This window comes from Aquarana catesbeiana, linkage group LG08, assembly GCF_042186555.1.
Source record: "Aquarana catesbeiana isolate 2022-GZ linkage group LG08, ASM4218655v1, whole genome shotgun sequence".
Taxonomy (NCBI): Eukaryota; Metazoa; Chordata; class Amphibia; order Anura; family Ranidae; genus Aquarana; species Aquarana catesbeiana.
This window is the reverse complement of record NC_133331.1, coordinates 93,368,621-93,385,750: the sequence shown is the minus strand read 5'-3', so window position 1 is coordinate 93,385,750 and position 17,130 is coordinate 93,368,621. Positions and strand designations below refer to the sequence as shown.

Sequence of the window (17,130 nt, the reverse complement as noted above, 5' to 3'; positions counted from 1 at the left end):
TTTCCATTTTAACAGCACCGGATTTGTACATGTCAATAACTACCAATCTCCCCCCCCAATCTGGATGTGGAGTAAATAAATTGACCCTTTTATGTCAAGAAGGACAAGATCCAAGGTGGAGATAAGCCAGAATTGTGGCAGGAGACCCCAGAGCTATAAATGTTGGACGGACTCAGGCCACAGACCCAGGACAGTTCTTTTAGAAAAACGGACTGGAACAATCAAGCCTATTGAGGAATACACAGCTTTGAGAGCCATATGGAGCACTGTTCATCTAAATTCCTGCCATGCTCACCGCACTTCAAAACCAAGTGTGCAGCTTTGAAATTAAAATGTCAAGTAGCTTTATGTAGGTGATCTCTTTACGCTTATAATTTTTGTACACTGAACAAGTCTATAAACTTCCAAGCTGTCACGTTACCCTTTCACAGCTTTTTATCAGAGGATTAAATGTGGACATGCCCTTTAAAGTGGTTGTAAAGGCTAAAGGTTTTTTTTTTACCTTAATGCATTCGCAGTATAAAGGTAAAAAACCTTATAGGTGTAGCACCCCCCCCCCCTTAAATACTTACCTGAGCCCGATCTCTTGGGCCAGCGCTGTGCCAGAGAGCAGTGGTGCTGCTCTCTCTGTCCCTCCACATTGGCTACTGCTGCTGTCAATCAAATCCAAAGACATGGGAGCAGGGGTTGGGGTCACACAGAAAATTGAAAAGGAAGGGTGATTTGTATTAACATTAAATTACAATATGACTTGTTTACAGCAATTTTATACCTTATATTTTTTTGTCATCACAGTAGCGTTACCCTTTCCAGTACTGGCCTCTGGGATCTATCTATAACCTTGCCATAGGCAACGCATCTCAGATTAGATGTGTTGCCTAACAAGTTCTTAAACTTGTTTTTTGTGATAGGGTAAACAAATCTGTGTACTTTCCTGGGGAACTTAAGAGTTAATCAGTTGTTGGTTTTTAAAGGCCCAACTAAAAACATTCATTTAGTTTTAGGGCCGAGTCATACCATGCCCGCACATGATTCACATGCAGTTTGTGCAGTGCAATTTCAGCCAATTAATTTTAAATGGGCTAAAAATCGCACCGTACCGCACAAAAGTAGTGCATGCACTACTTTTGAGAAACACACTGTAACTGGATTGTATGATACAAAAATGCGGGAAAATGCACTGCGTTTGCGACCTGTGTTTGGGGTGTTGTTAACAATAGTAACCCAATATAGATTACCAGCTTAAATGATTAATTTTTCTTTGCAGGAAAAAAAATATGCATTTATTATTTTTTTCCCACAGGAGCCTGGAAAGCACTGCACCCGTGGTCAGAGAATCAGGGGTGCAATGTCAGGCCTCTGCAGACAAGCCTGGCAGCTTTCAGCCTGTACCTACATACTGTATGTCTGTTTAAAAATTGCAGGGCTTGTGGATGGACTACGAGAGCACTCATAAGCGCCTCTGCAGTTCATTTGGGACTACAAGCCATCAGCCACAGTAGCTGATTCTCAATCTTCTGCTGTTATGCCGTGTACACACGACCGGACTTTTCGACAGCAAAGGTTCAACGGAACGAATCCGCTGGACAATTAGATCGTGTGTGGGCTCCATCGGACCTTTGCTGTCGAAAAATCAGACGGACTTTAGAACTAGAACATGTTTCAAATCTTTCCGACTGACTTGAGTCCGGTCGAAAAATCTGTTCGTCTGTATGCTAATCCGACGGACAAACAACGACGCAAGGGCAGCTATTGGCTACTGGCTATGAACTTCCTTATTCTAGTCCGGTCGTATGTCATCACGGTCGAATCAGACGGACTTTGGTGTGATCGTGTGTAGGCTAGTCCGTTGTGTCGGAACTCCGTCGAAAGTCCATCAAAAAGTCCTTCGGAGTTCAGTTCGTCGAAAGTCCGCTCGTGTGTACACAGCATTAGACTTGCACTAATTGCAATAAATACTTCTGACTACCCCTGTATAATTGCTGTTTTTTTATGACGTTTTAAGGTATTTCTTTATTCACCAAGCTGCCTCAATTTTGTATTGGTTTTGATTAATAAAATAAAAGATTAACAAAAAATTCAACTAATGTATTTTCTTTCTGCCCTGAAATTCATTCATACATTGTGGCCCAGCTGGAATTATAAATAAGTGCCGCGGATATTACTCCTGAATAATGGCGCACGTCAGGTAATGTCTGTACATACAGATGATCTTTCTACAAAACTGACACGTATTTAGCGTATTGCTGATGGAAATAAAGAGCTCTCCAGGAAATCATTGTAGCACTGCATATCAACAACACTGTGTGCGTCACATTACTGAATGCAGCACAGCTTGCTGCGGTTAGCTGATATTTTACAACCAAGGAGTTCGCACTTTGCATAACCCTTGAAAAGGAAATGCAGAATGATTGTAAGCAGAGCTACTGTTAACATTATTTACTCCATGCACTAGAGACCAGTGACATCAAGGAGAAAACAGTCAATATTAAGAACCAACGGTTTTACTAATAAGCATGTAAGCTATTAATGTACTAAACACCAAGGACCTTAAAGCAATATTAAACCCAAAAGCAAACAATTTATTTGGTGATCCAGTCAGCAAGTCTTTCTCAAGCCATCCAGCAGAATATATCAGTTTTACAGGGATGAGACAAACCACTTAAAGTGATATTAAAGTGGAATTAAACTCCACTTTTGAACTTGTACCTATAGGTAAGCCTATAGTAAGGCTTACCTGTAGGTACAGTAAATATCTCCTAAATTTACACAGTGACGTCACCGGCACATGAGCTCTGAAGGGACACCATACCATGCCAGATCTTGAGGGCTCTGGCACTGTACATGATAGTACATTATGACTTAAGCCTGCATGGGGGCTCATTGCTTTTTCTTTTTCTGGCACCTTACTACCGCTTTAAGGGCAAATATTATTTCTTAAGAAAAAATAACAAACATATCATACTTACCTGCTCTGTGCAGTGGTTTTGCACAGAGCAGCCCCGGTCCTCCTGGCCCCTCCTTCCTGCCGAGTGCCCCCAGAACAAGCAGCTTGCAGTGGAGGCACCCAAGCAGGGTCGCTCCCTGAGCCATTGCTCTGTGTGTCCATTCATACAAAGAGGTGTAGCTCAGCCCCACCCCTTCTCTCTTCCCATTGGCTCACTGGCTGGGGGGGCTGCTGCACAGAGAAAGTTTTTTACCTTCATGCTTAGAAGGTACAAAACTTTGAGCCTTTAAAACTACTTTAACATTGACAGAAGTGATTAAAATGATCAACTTCGATTTACATGCAAAAACTTTATCTCAAAAAGAGAAAAACATTTTTAAAACGGCTGTAAATGATTATAAAGTGTGAGAGTGTTCAGGGTCTGGAGTTTGGCTTCAATTTGTTTGTGTAATCAAATCTGCTAATACATTTAACACTACCTTCCACCCCCCAAACTGACAATGCTGCTGTCTGCTGTGCGAATGTAATATATTGCAATGTAAGCCTATGGGTGACATCACTGCACAGGCTCTGCAGCCATTGTCGCTGCCTCTCCTCCAGACCAGAGCGGCTTCAGAATAAGTATGGACATCTTTTCTTTGACAGGGTAAATAGAATAGTCTTAGAATGGAGATGGGAGTAGATTTAGGCTTAGTTACAATTTGGCTGGAATTCCAATTTAAGTTCCTGTGTCACCTATATACCCTCAGGGCTTCAAGTCCTTTCTGCATATATAGTAGGAATTATATCTCCTGCCCACCTTTTTATTTTATTACTATAAACTCTGCCGTGCTGCCCAAGCACAATTGGGGTCATTAAGTAACCCAATTTTGAATATGCCCCTTGAGAAAATATTGAAGAAGCTGGATGCCACTAAAGTTGATTTTTGTATATTACGCGGCACTTATGGCAGACTCAAAATCCAGATTCTTAAATGCTCAAAGTAGAACGTAGATAGTCTTCATTGGACTTTCAACTTACTGCTCAGATTGGTCAGAATTTGTGAACATGTATAAAATCTTGGTAATTTCTTCCAAAGACAAGATAGTCCAGCTGAAGACATTCCATTACAGCCATCTCACAGCGGCCTGGTTACACAAAATGGGCCTGTGTCCTACTGCCGATTGCTTTCGGGTCCGTCATATTACCGCTGACTTCCTGCGATGTTTCTGGACGTGACACCTTCGTCTAACTTCTGGATGGAGGTTACTACTTTTATTCTCCTTGGCATTAGGTCTCCCTAATAAATCATATCCTAAGAACTGTTTGTTAGGTGTGTTTGGTGATCTTTCTATATCTAAATATGCTACGCAGCTAACACATCCCAACGCCTCCCTCTTGTGAGTAACCCATTTTAGGGGCAGTATTAAGTTGCATCTAATACTACACTTAGTGGCGCTTTTTTCTTTTTGTCTGTTTACCACAGAGTGAGCTGCACTCTGGATTTTAAGCTAACACAAAAGGGTATGGACTGTCTTTGAGAACTTATACTGTGAACATTTTGGACCAATACTTGTGTGTTTGCCTTTGCTCCTATTACCCATTCTATTGTTACTTTCAATTTTTATCCAATCAGGCTGGCCCCTGCACTACATAGCAGAAGGTACTGTATTTATTGGCGTATAACACTAATTTTTCACCATGAAAATTGGGTGAAAATAGCATGTGCGTGTTATACGCCAATCCTTTAATTTGAGCTGCCTGGGAGGGGACAGGGAGGGGGGCGGGACAAGTCCTGTCAGATTACATACAGCGAGAATCTCCTGTTTACTTGGCGGACTCTGTAATAGGAAGTCCCGTCTCCTGGGCCGCCATTTGACCACTGTTCTGTCTATCATAGGAGATTCTCACTGTATGTAATCTGTTGGCGCTCGTTCCGCCCCCCTCCCTTTCCCCTCTAGGCTGCAGATGGGCATTGATGAGGCTGCACTGATGGCAATGGTGAGGCTGCTGCACTGATGGCATTGATGAGGCTGCACTGATGGCAATGGTGAGGCTGCTGCACTGATGGCAATGGTGAGGCTGCTACACTGATGGCAATGGTGGGGCTGCTACACTGATGGCAATGGTGAAGCTGCTGCACTGATGGCAATGGTGAGGCTGCTGCACTGATGGCAATGGTGAGGCTGCTACACTGATGACAATGGTGGGGCTGCTACACTGATGGCAATGGTGAGGCTGCTGCACTGATGGCAATGGTGAGGCTGCTGCACTGAGGGCAATGGTAAGGCTGCTGCACTGATGGCAATGGTGAGGCTGCTGCACTGATGGCAATGGTGAGGCTGCTGCACTGATGGCAATGGTGAGGCTGCTGCATTGATGTGGACTGATGAGGCTGCATTAATGGCACTTGTGAGGCTGCAGATGGGCATTGATCAGGCTGCACTGATGGCAATGGTGAGGCTGCAGATGGGCACTGACCCTTATTTTGCTTCAAAGTTCCTTATTTAAAATGTAAAGTTTTTTGGTGAAACTTCCCTCTTAAAATGAATGTGTGTGTTATACGCCGATAAATACAGTAAATCAAAAAGAGATTGTATAGAAATTGTACAAGAAAATTGTATGATGCATGGCCAGCCTTACAAAACCTGTTGTGCTAGAAATAGACAGCTAAATGACTGGCCCGGTTCACACTAGTGTGATGTGAGAACCCTGCGATTCCAGTGTGCACCTGAATCGCACAGTGGTTCACACTGAGATCTGCGAACCGAGTGTAAAGTTAACAACACCCCTAGATCGGTTCGCAGATCGCATTGCAAACTGTGAAATGGTGCAGGAATCAGATCGCATAGGTGTGAACACCCATGCGATCCGATTTCAGTGTGGACCAAAAAAAGGGTCCAGCAGCATTTTGGTGCGAATGCCATGCGATTTCAGCCAGTTTGTATGGCTGAAATCGCATCGCACAGACATTGCATGTGATCTGCACAGCAATGCGGTGCGAATCACTTGCAATGTCTGGCATTGCACTAGTATGAACCGTGCCTTAGTGGAGGAAGAGCCCCCCATAGCACCGACAATGCCATCTTAATATCTTAATTTGCAAACTATGGTGACAAGCAAGTAGGAAATACTGCTATCCAAACCGAAAAAAATTGCTGCTTTGTTAAAACGATTTACAAATCATTATATATATATATATATATATATATATATATATATATATATATATATATATATATAAAATCAGTGGTGTAGTGGGTAGCACTTTAGCCGTAAGAAGGGTCACTGGTTTGTATCCCAACCACGACACTACCTGCTTGGTGTTTGCATGTTCTCCCTGTGCCTGCGTGGGTTTCCTCCGGGTACTCCGGTTTCCTCCCACACTCCAAAGACATGCTGGTAGGTTAATTGGATCCTGTCTAAATTGTCCCTAGTATGTATGAATGTGAGTTAGGGACCTTAGATTGTAAGCTCCTTGAGGGTAGGGACTGATGTGAATGTACAATGTATATGTAAAGCGCTGAGTAAATTGACGGCGCTATATAAGTACATGAAATAAAATAAATAAAACATATATACACACACACACACACACACACAACAGAAGTTTGCAAACAAAAAACTTTCCTTTAGGAGCTATATTTAATACAATCCATTGCTGCATTCAATTTCAAAATTACATTACTTTTTTTCCCTAAAATTAACAGTTTAAACATTTGATATGTTTTTTATTTTTTATGTTTTTTATTTTCTATTGTGAATACATATAGGTTTATGGGATAATTTTGTAAGGATCTGTCATTTATAAAACATTCAAAATATCAAGCATGAAAAACAGGACAGCATGCTGTAAATTACTAGAAAAGTACAGAGCATATCTGATAAACTGGGGCGTTTCTGACGTTACAGTTGGAAGTATGCTTTATTGTGCTTTTCAAGTTGTTACATGTTATCTGGTGTCACAGATGGACATTCTTTTCAGAAAGATCGCTCAGATAAATCTATCTAGATCATTTTCACACGCACAGTGTAGCATCCTTTCACAGGTCCTGTGCTGGTGTAAACAAGCCAGCAGTGGTAGACTGGGCAATTCACACAGTAATGCTTTGCTAATACAAAGTGTTACGTTTGCACTCTGGGCTGCATGTAGGAATGCTACATTTTACTCAAAGCTGAAGAGCAATGATGCACGGGAACCCACTGCAAAGATCTTTTTTATTTGTTGTCTTGGATTTCATTTTGTACTAGAAATATCTCCTAGGGAGAAATTTGCATCTATATGCACCATACAACTCCAAAAGTAGATATACTAATTGCAAAAAAAACACACACACACACAAACCTATTTAATCCATGGTTTGTGTGCACTTAATCTAGCCAAGAATTTGAAATATATTAGGATAAGCCCATTGGGAAGGGGTGAAAATCTAAGTTCCTTTTACATCATCCAGCAGGTATTTCTATATATGTCTGTATCCTTCCTCGGACCGTAGAATCCCCAAAATCTAGGATGCTCGATGCTGCAGAACAATAGGCCAACTTAGCCGACCCTATCCCTTTCTGTCAGATACGTTTTATCATTGGTTTGTCAGGTGACCATCAAAGTTATGGGCCCCCAGTCCATTTATTTGCTATTAGGCACCGCACTATTTTTACTGGTAAGGCCCCTTTCACACTGGGGCGGTGGGGGCGTCAGCGGTACAACAGCGCTATTTTTAGTGCTGCTGTACCGTCGTTCTTGCAGCGGTATTCGGCCGCTAGCGGTGCGTTTTTAACCCCCGCTGGCGGCCGAAAAAGGGTTAAAATCCCTCGTACAGCACGGCTATAGCCGCGGTATTGCCGCGGTATAGCCGCGCTGTCCCATTGATTTCAATGGGCAGGAGCGGTTTAGGAGCGGTGAATACACCAAAGAAGCGGTTTGCAGGACTTTTTTCACCGTCCTGCCAGCGCACCGGGCTTTCACACTGAACAAACAGCGGAGGCTGTTTAGGGGCGGTTTGCAGGCGGTATTTTTAGCGCAATACCGCCTGCAAACCGCCTCAGTGTGAAAGGGGCCTTAGTGTGCAGTCATGTAACACTGTATGCAAACAAATTTTATATTATTGTTTATCCCTCAAATAGAGCTTTCTTTTGGTGGCATTTGATCACCACTGGATTTTTTATTTTTTTGCACCATAAATTTATTTTTATTTTTTTAACCACTTCAGCCCCGGAAGATTTGGCTGCTGAATGACCAGGCCATTTTTTGCGATTCGGCACTGCTTTAACTGACAATTACACGGTTGTGCAACGTTGTACCCGAACAAAACTGACGTCCTTTTTGCCCACAAATAGAGCTTTCTTTTGGTGGTATTTGATCGCCTCTGCAGTTTTTATTTTTTGCGCTATAAACAAAAAAAGAGCAACAATTTAAAAAAAAAAAAACAATATTTTGTACTTTTTGCTAACGGATCAAAAAACTCACGGATCGGATCGTTCCTCGGATCAGAGTCACGGATCGGATCATTTTTCGGATCAGCAAAAAAAAAAAAAGAAGACAAATCTTGTTACAGCCACCAGAGTTTTAGATTTCACAGTTATTTTCAACACAAAACAAAGCTTATATGCTTAAATACAGTATTTGTAAATCCGATGGACTGTTTAGATGTTAAATTTTAAAAGCAGCAGCAAACCTGCTGGCCTTACATGGTTGCTAATGTGACAGAACACCTCTGATTTGTTAAATGTGAAAATCAGAGGTGTTCTGTCACATTAGCAACCATGTAAGGTCAGCAGGTTTGCTGCTGCTTTTAAAATTTAACATCTAAAGGCCTCTTTCACACGGGGCAGATCAGTCATGATCCGCCCCGTGAACACACGCTGGCTCAGCGGGGATCGCTCCGCCGATCCCCGCTGAGCAGGAAGATGACAGGTGCATCGCTGCACACTGTGCAGCGACGGACCTGTCAGAGCGCCGCTCTCCCCTATGGGGGGATCGGATGATGACGGTCCGTAGTGTCCGTCGTCATCCGATCCGATCCGAAAACGGAGGGAAAAGTAGGTTTTTCCTCCGTTACACTTTTCGGATCGGAGCGGGGTCGGATGTCAGCGGACATGTCACCGCTGACATCCGACGCTCCATAGGGATGACTGTATGTCCGTTTTTCATCCGAAAACGGATGGATGAAAAACGGACATACGGATCATCCGTGTGAAAGAGGCCAAACAGTCCGTCGGATTTACAAATACTGTATTTAAGCATATAAGCTCCGTTTTGTGTTGAAAATAACTGTGAAATCTAAAACTCCGGTGGGTGTAACAAGGTGTCCGCTTGCCCCTACTCATTCTATCATCTTTCCTATGGCCGAGGTAGCGGAGTGCTCCGCAGACCGCGTGGTGTGCCGATCCAAACAGGTTGACCCGTTCGGATCACCGATCAGTGACGATCCATTGCACCTCTACTTTTTGCTATAATAAATTTCCAAATTCTTTTAAAAAAAGCTAATTTTTTCTCAGTTTAGGCCAATATGTACTCTTCTACATAATTTTGGTAAAAAAAAAAAATCGCAATAAGCGTATATTGATTGGTTTGGGCAAAAGTTATAGCGTCTACAAAATAGGGGATAGATTTATAGCATTTTTATTATTATTTTTTTTTTTTTTTTTACTAGTAATGGGACCATTGGCATTTATACAGCAATCAGTGCTATAAAAATGCACTGATTACTGTAAAAATGTCACTGGCGGTGAAGGGGTCAACACTAGGGGGCGATCAAGTGGTTAACTGTGTTCCCTGGGAGGCAATTCTAACTGAAGGGGGAGGGGACTGACCGGAGGAAGTGACGGATCATGGTTCCTAGCTCTCAGAATAGAACACGGATTTGTGTGTTTACACACACACTTCTGTGTTCTGTCCCTCATGCTCACGATCGCTCGTGGCCAGCAGTCATCGCGATCGTCGGCTACGAGCATCAGCACCCCCGCTGTGCAGTGGGCACATGCACGCCTGCTATCCCAATCCCACGAGCCGACGTATAGCTACGACCTCTCGCGGATCGTGCCGACCTGTCGCAGTATGACAGCGGCTGGTCGGCAAGCGATTAAATAACAGTTATAAAACATATCCAATGAAAACATTTTAAAAATCGAATTTCTTCATACATTTAGGCCAAAATGTATTCTGCTACATGCCTTTGGTAGAAAAAAAAAATCCCAATTAGTGTATATTGATTGGTTTGTGTGAAAGTTATAGCAGCTGAAAATGATGAGATATATACTAGAATTTTTATTTATTTTATACTAGTAAAGGCAGTGATCAGCGAAATAGTGGGACAGCGGGCAATCTGACAGTAAGGCTGGCCATACACGACTTGAACCATTAATGGGCAGGCTGATCAATCTATTAACTTGGGTATAACCAGCCTGCCAGGTTTGCTTGCGATTATCACTGTCTTCCCCCGGCACAGACGGCTTACCTCGTGTACCCCCCCCCCCCTTCGCTGGGAGAAGACAGTTGCTCGGCAGGAGGGATTCCCCTGTTAACACTGTCTGTGTTGATGAGGGAATTGTGAAAATGTCTTTTTCCTGCAACCCATGGTTTACTATGTGTAAAGTGTTTACTGTGTGGTGCTTTTACTAAGGGATGTGCCGGTTTTTATTCCCTGAAGAGAGCTTTGTGTTGTTTACATACATAAAGCTCTCTCCTGTCACTCGCTCTGCCAATTGGCGGGTCATGGCCATAAATCATTGGCAGGGAACAGGTGATTGGCATGTGCTGGAGCTGGTGACAGCGCAGCCTAGTAGGCAGGGGCGCACCCCCCCCACCACCCAGAAATGTAGACTAACGTATATACACGTGATTCTGCGCAGCCGGCCCGCACTGTAGCAGTAAAACTACAGTATGCAGTAAGCAAGTGCTTAAACAATGTTGCTTCTACAGGAGTTTTTTGCTTTGCCTGGAGAAGCAGCTCAGGGTTATCCTTTAACATTAAGACGTTTACAGGCTTATTTTAAGCTCAGCGTTTAAAGGCAGGTAAAAAAACCCTTCTGCTTTGCATCCGTGATTGGAGCTTTCTGTTATAAAAAACGCTAAACACTCCTAAGCTCTCCTAAACTCTGTAAAAAAATGTTTTTTTCTTTCTGCCAAGGGAAGTGTTTTTCTCAAACCCAGTGTGCATGGAGCCTTGATCTCTGGCCAAGGCAGAGGCGTTGCTAGGGGGTGGCTTTTGGGGCTATAGCCCCGAATCTGGGGCCCATAGCCCAGAGTCTCTGCAGGGGTCACCAAGGGGAGGGGAGGTTCTCTGGGGACCCTGATATAAGTGGGGGCTTTCTGGGGATCCTGATGCAAGGAGGAGGCTCTCTGGGGACCCTGATTTTAAGGGGGAGGCTCTCTGGGGACTCTGATTTAAGGGGAGGCTCTCTGTGGACCCTAATGTAAGGGGGGCTCTCTGGGAACCCTGATGTAAGTGGGGGGCTCTCTGGGGACCCTGATGTAAGTGGGGGGCTCTCTGGGGACCCTGATGTAAGAGGGAGGCTCTCTGGGGACTCTGATATAAGGAGGAGGCTCTCTGGGGACCCTGATGTAAGGGGGGGCTCTCTGGGGACCCTGATGTAAGTGGGGGGCTCTCTGGGGATATACATACACACACACACGTATATTATTGTATATACATGTGTATGCCTGCCCAAGCATATGACTTTCTTTACTACGCTGCTATGGGCTCTAGCCCCAGATCTTTTGTAGACCTAGCAACGCCCCTGGGCCAAGGATAAAGAAAGAGCACTCCAGAAATATTTCATTTATTGTATCTCCTCTTTGCCCCGGTTCACACTATTGCGATGCGGGAACCAGTGAGATTCCAGTGCGAGTTCCGCATCGCATCTCCCTCACAGGCAGTTCACACTGCCCTCTGTGAACAGCTGTGGGTGCCAATACAAAGTTAATGACACCCCCAGATCGGTTCGCAGTGCGAACTGTGAATTCGGACAGGAATCGGATCGCATGGGTGTGAACACCAGTGCAGGGGGAAAAAGAAGGTTCCTACACCTTTTTTCATGCAAATCCAATGCGAGTTCAGCCATATAAACTGTATGGCTGAATTCGCATTGCATAGACATCGCATGTGATCTGCACAGCAATGCAGTGCGATTTACATGCGATGTCTGTGTTTGCAATAGTGTGAACAGGGGCTTTAAATCCAACATGTTTTGGACTTTCAGGGACCCTTTCATCAATTCAGTTTGGGGAATTGGAGAAGGCTTTTCGCCCCAAACTTAGCACATTGAAAATTCCTCAGAAACTTCTGACCTCTACTTATCAAGATTTCCTTATTTCTAGAGTTGCTCAAACCCTGAAGGGGGCACCGAAATGAATTGGCTTTTAATGGATACTACTAACAAAATATGTCTGGACCATGCATTAGTCTGGCCCTCCGCTTTATAGAACCTTGGCACACATTACACACAGACCCTAAGCTTCTACCTTAACCAATGGAGATACTTGATCTACTTAAGGGAGTCAAGGGTTCCACAGATTGACTTTCCGATCCATTCTCTGGCATTAAATTGATGCCAGCAAAACATACAGGCATCAGTACATACACAATGTGCCACTAATGCCATCTTGTAAAACATATTTAGAATACAGTGCACTGGTACAGCTATATTTTGATGTAATCAAAAAAAAAAAAATAGGCTGCTAATATTATCCAGAAATATAATCCTGAGACAAAGATTTAGCAAACCTTTCATAGTACTTTTGGGATAGAACAGCAAGCAGTCTCACCTAGAATGTGATTCTGTACAACCTCCCACTCATGCTTCAATTTATTGGGCTCAGAGTGAGTGCAGGAACATGGAACACAGAACCAATCAGAATATTAGGGGGTCAGAGCACGGGGACGATGATATTCCGGAGCGCTCAGAAAATACATTTACTGTAACTATATAAATGTGCACCTTTAAAGTTTGCCCAGCACCATAAATGAAAATGTGAAAAAAAAGGCACACACTGCAAGTAAAACAGGTTCTCCCTTGTGACACGCATGTTTGGACCCATAAGGTTCTAACCATGATCCACATAATGTGGCAGGCACCGAATGAGCTCAGCACGCATTTTCACAGAATCTTATCTCATAGGATTCGCTCAGACAATGCACAAAGGCATTTCTTTTTTATTGTATTACAGAGAAAAAAAACTAAGATGTACGTTTCAATTTTACAGTGTTTTAATGACAATTTAAAGACTTGCAATCCCAGGAGACAAGGGACGTGTACGCAAAATTCCTAATATACCATCACCCTGGTGTCATGCTCTGGATGCAGGCTGCTATGGCAACAGCATTTCCCTGTAGTCCTTACTGATGGCCCTGAGCAGCATCTGCAGCCTGTGTGCATAGGCCTCCCGGTCGCCCTACACACCGCTTATCCTGTTGCATACTAAAAAGAACACAAGGATATATAACACCGAGAGGCAGAATTGGCAGAGCTTTCATATTTGCACACTTCTGTGCACATAAAAGCATGGGACGCTGGACATAAAATGAGTTTTGTGCAGGGTGGATAAAAATCAATGATTTTAAATAAATAAATCAGATTTTTTTATTTTTATCAAATGTATTTTAATAAAATGCTTCTGGAGTAAAAATCTACCTAAAGATAGATACATTAATAATTTAGTCATAGGTGTGCGCGGCCTATTGCATTAGGGTGAGCACCCCAAATGTATCAAAACATGGACAGTGTTAGTAGAGCAGTGGACTTGTCAGTAGGGCAGAGGTTGGTTTCAGTAGGGCAGTGGATGGTGTCAGTACATTTTTATTTTAATTTTTTTATTATTTAAAAAAAAAAAAATTAGGAGCCCTGTTACGGGGCTTTGGGGAATCTGCGCCACACGGGGTGATTAGGGTGTGCCCAGTGCACACCCCCTGCACACGCTTATGAATTTAGTTTATTCAGCATGAAATGGGGCTTAGTTATGTAGCACGAGGCTGGATATTCTGCAATAATTACATTTTTGGTTAACTCGTTCAATTAATCCAAACTCTGCAAGCTGAGATAACATGCACTGCATTGATGCATTCACACAATTTCACAGTAACCAGAAGATGAAACAAAGTTCAGGAATATTCCTTTATCCCATTGTTTTGCAAGTCTATGTACACTACAAACTGTATGATTGAATCGGTTCTGATATCACTGTTTTACTAACCTGACAGCTTATTATTCTAAAAAGGAAACCTTCATTTTGTTTGCAAATATTAAAGATTCTAACTACTAGCAAGAATAAGTTTACATTCCTTACATTTAAAGAACACCTGTCATTTCAGATCCATCGTGGCCGCACCTGATAGCGGGCATCCACTCCCCTGCTGCCGCCATGTCCCTCTGCTTGCGGTGTCACTGCCGCATCACCAACCGTTCCATTAAAGTGAATGGGACTGTCGGCGAGTCAACAGCGGGTCAGAGGAGAAGCCGCTGCGGGACAGAGATGAACGTTTCTCTTTAAAAATGATGATTTAAATTGAGTTGATTTAGAGCAAGCCTTTTTACTAGTGATTTAAATCAAATCCACCCTTGTTCTGTGTCATAGTCAATGGCATATTTTCCATCTGTGTATTTTCTTCCTGGTGCTTTAATGCATTTTGTGTGCAGGTTCACTTACAATTAACTACACAAGCATCAATACAGCCTAAACATTCACTGCACAATAAGTGTTCATCTCCAAGGTGGGGAAACTAGGGTGCTACTGCTATTTTCACAGAATGTAAGCCCTTCGGAAAATGCGTTGAGCGATACGTGCAGGAAAAACCCTACATATTTCATCTACATATTTCTATTTCATGCGTGTAATAAATCAGACAGGTGTTTTCATCAGCATTTTTTTTTTTTTTGTTATCCATGTGACCACAACCTTACTCCCCCCTCTCTTTCCCTCCTCGAATTGTCACGCATGTCTATTACTGTCAATGGGCAAGGACAAACTCAAGGATTTCTGAGACAATGCATTCTGGGACATTACCATCCAGATAGGCACAGCATGTGTGACATCACAGATTAGAAAAGGTAGGAGGATTTCTACAAATGACCAAAATTTTCCATCACTTTGGAAGGTATCAGTGAGGGATTTCGAAGAATAGGCCAGAGTTGGGCGGATCTTACAGGTCAGAAGAAATCTTAGTATTTAATACATGCTCTTTTCTTTTGGAGAAAAAGATAACTTTTTATAGATCAGTTAACATTTTCCAACCGTCCTCATACTCTGCATTGGTCTTGACAACCTAAACACTGCAGATGTCAGTATTAATGCTTGAATTAAATCATGTATAGCCGACTCACATTCCAAAAGCGATAACTGGCAGAATCAGATAACTGGAATTGAGGGCATTTATCTAGTAAACGAGTTCTGATCTGCTAAGAGCCAAGGTGAACTTTTGTTACATGGGACTTGTGATGCTATTCAACCACAGTCTGATTCTGTAGCTGTCACATCAGTATGCACACAGCCATTCCGCAGCCAATTCTTGGTTACAAGAAGCTCCCAACCCCATGCTGAGGTCATTAACCCTTACACATCAAACAAAACCACAATGCTAAACACTTTAAAGGATATGGAGAGGCGAGGCAGTGATAATCTTATCTACACCTTATACATATGGATCTTTGCTTGGGCAAAAGTACAAGCGGGAGACAGAAATGTTTTATTCGAAGTAGCTCAACAATTAGGCAAAAAAAAAAAATTAAAAAAAAATATATTATATATAGATACACACACACACACACACACACACACACACACACACACACACACACACACACACACACACACACACAGTCTTATGCTGGCCATACACTATACAGAAAATCGGCCGAACCCATTTTCGAAAAACGAACGTTCGACCGTGACCGCAAACGATCGTGCCATCATATAATGTCCGATAATCTGTTCAGTGGACATGAATAAATAATTTTGTGTTCGTTTTTTTACATATACCTAGTGCAGGCAGTTCGGACGGGAAACACATTAACCTTGCAATTTATCGTACGTTCGGCAGAAATTTTCCAAACATGCCGTTCGTTTTTTTTCCACAAAAACGTCACAAACGATTATCGATTTGTACCCACTAACTTGCCGAAAAACGAACGAAGTGTCTATACGAACGATTTTTCGGAAGATTTTTCGTATAGTGTATGGCCAGCATTAGTCTGTAGGGTTCAATATTGAGTTGGCCAACCCTTTGCAGCTATAACAGCTTCAACTCTTCACGGAAGGCTGTCCACAAGGTTTAGGATTGTGTCTATTGGAATGTTTGACCATTCTTCCAGAAGTGCATTTGTGAGGCCAGGCACTCATGTTGGACGAGAAGGCATGCATCGCAGTCTCCACTCCAAATCATTCTAAAGGTATTCTATCAGGTTGAGGTCAGTCAAGTTCCTTCACCCCAAACTCGCTCATCTATGTTTTTATGGACCTTGCTTAGTGCACTGGTGCGCAGTTATGTTCGAACAGGAAGGGGCCATCTCCAAGTTAGGAGCATGAAAAAAAAAATAACTATATGACCACCACCTAGAATCCAAAATTGAATAGTTCCCCATTTTGGTGCAAAAACAGCTTTTACCCATAAAAGGCAAGGACACAACACTTGACCTCTGAAGGTATGCTGTGGTATCCACCACCAAACCAGTGGTAGCAGATCCTTTAAGTTCTGTAAGTTGCGAGAATGGGCCTCCATGGATCAGAGTTGGTTTCTCAGCACATCCCATAGATTCTCGACTGGGATGAGATTTAAAGAATTTGGAGGTCAAGTCAGTGTTGTTGTGTTCCTCAAAACATTCTTGAACCACTGTGCAGGGCACATTAAAGAGGCCACTACCAATAACAACACTGTGTCGAAGTAACATCCACATAAATAGCAGGACCCAAGATTTTCCAGCAGAACATTGCCCACAGCATCACACTTCCTCCGCCAGCTTGCACTCTTCCCATGATGCATCCTGGTGCCATCTCATCCTCAAGTAAGTGACACACACGCACCCAACCATCCACATGATGTAAAAGAAAACATCAATTTATCAGACCAGGCCACCTTCTTCTATTGCTCCATGGTCCAGTTCTCATACTAATGTGCCCATTGAGCACTTTTTGCTGTGGATATGCTGCGATGCCCATTTTTTTTGCTTTAAACACATCAACTTTAAGGACAACATTGCCTTATATACCCACC

The 17,130-nt window shown here is 42.9% G+C and overlaps 1 protein-coding gene across 2 annotated transcripts in view; it reads right to left on the bottom strand.

Moving 5' to 3' along the window:
• The window catches only part of SEMA4G (semaphorin 4G), a 309,056-nt gene that overhangs the window by 226,747 nt on the left and 65,179 nt on the right, over positions 1 to 17,130 (bottom strand). The window lies entirely within an intron of this gene.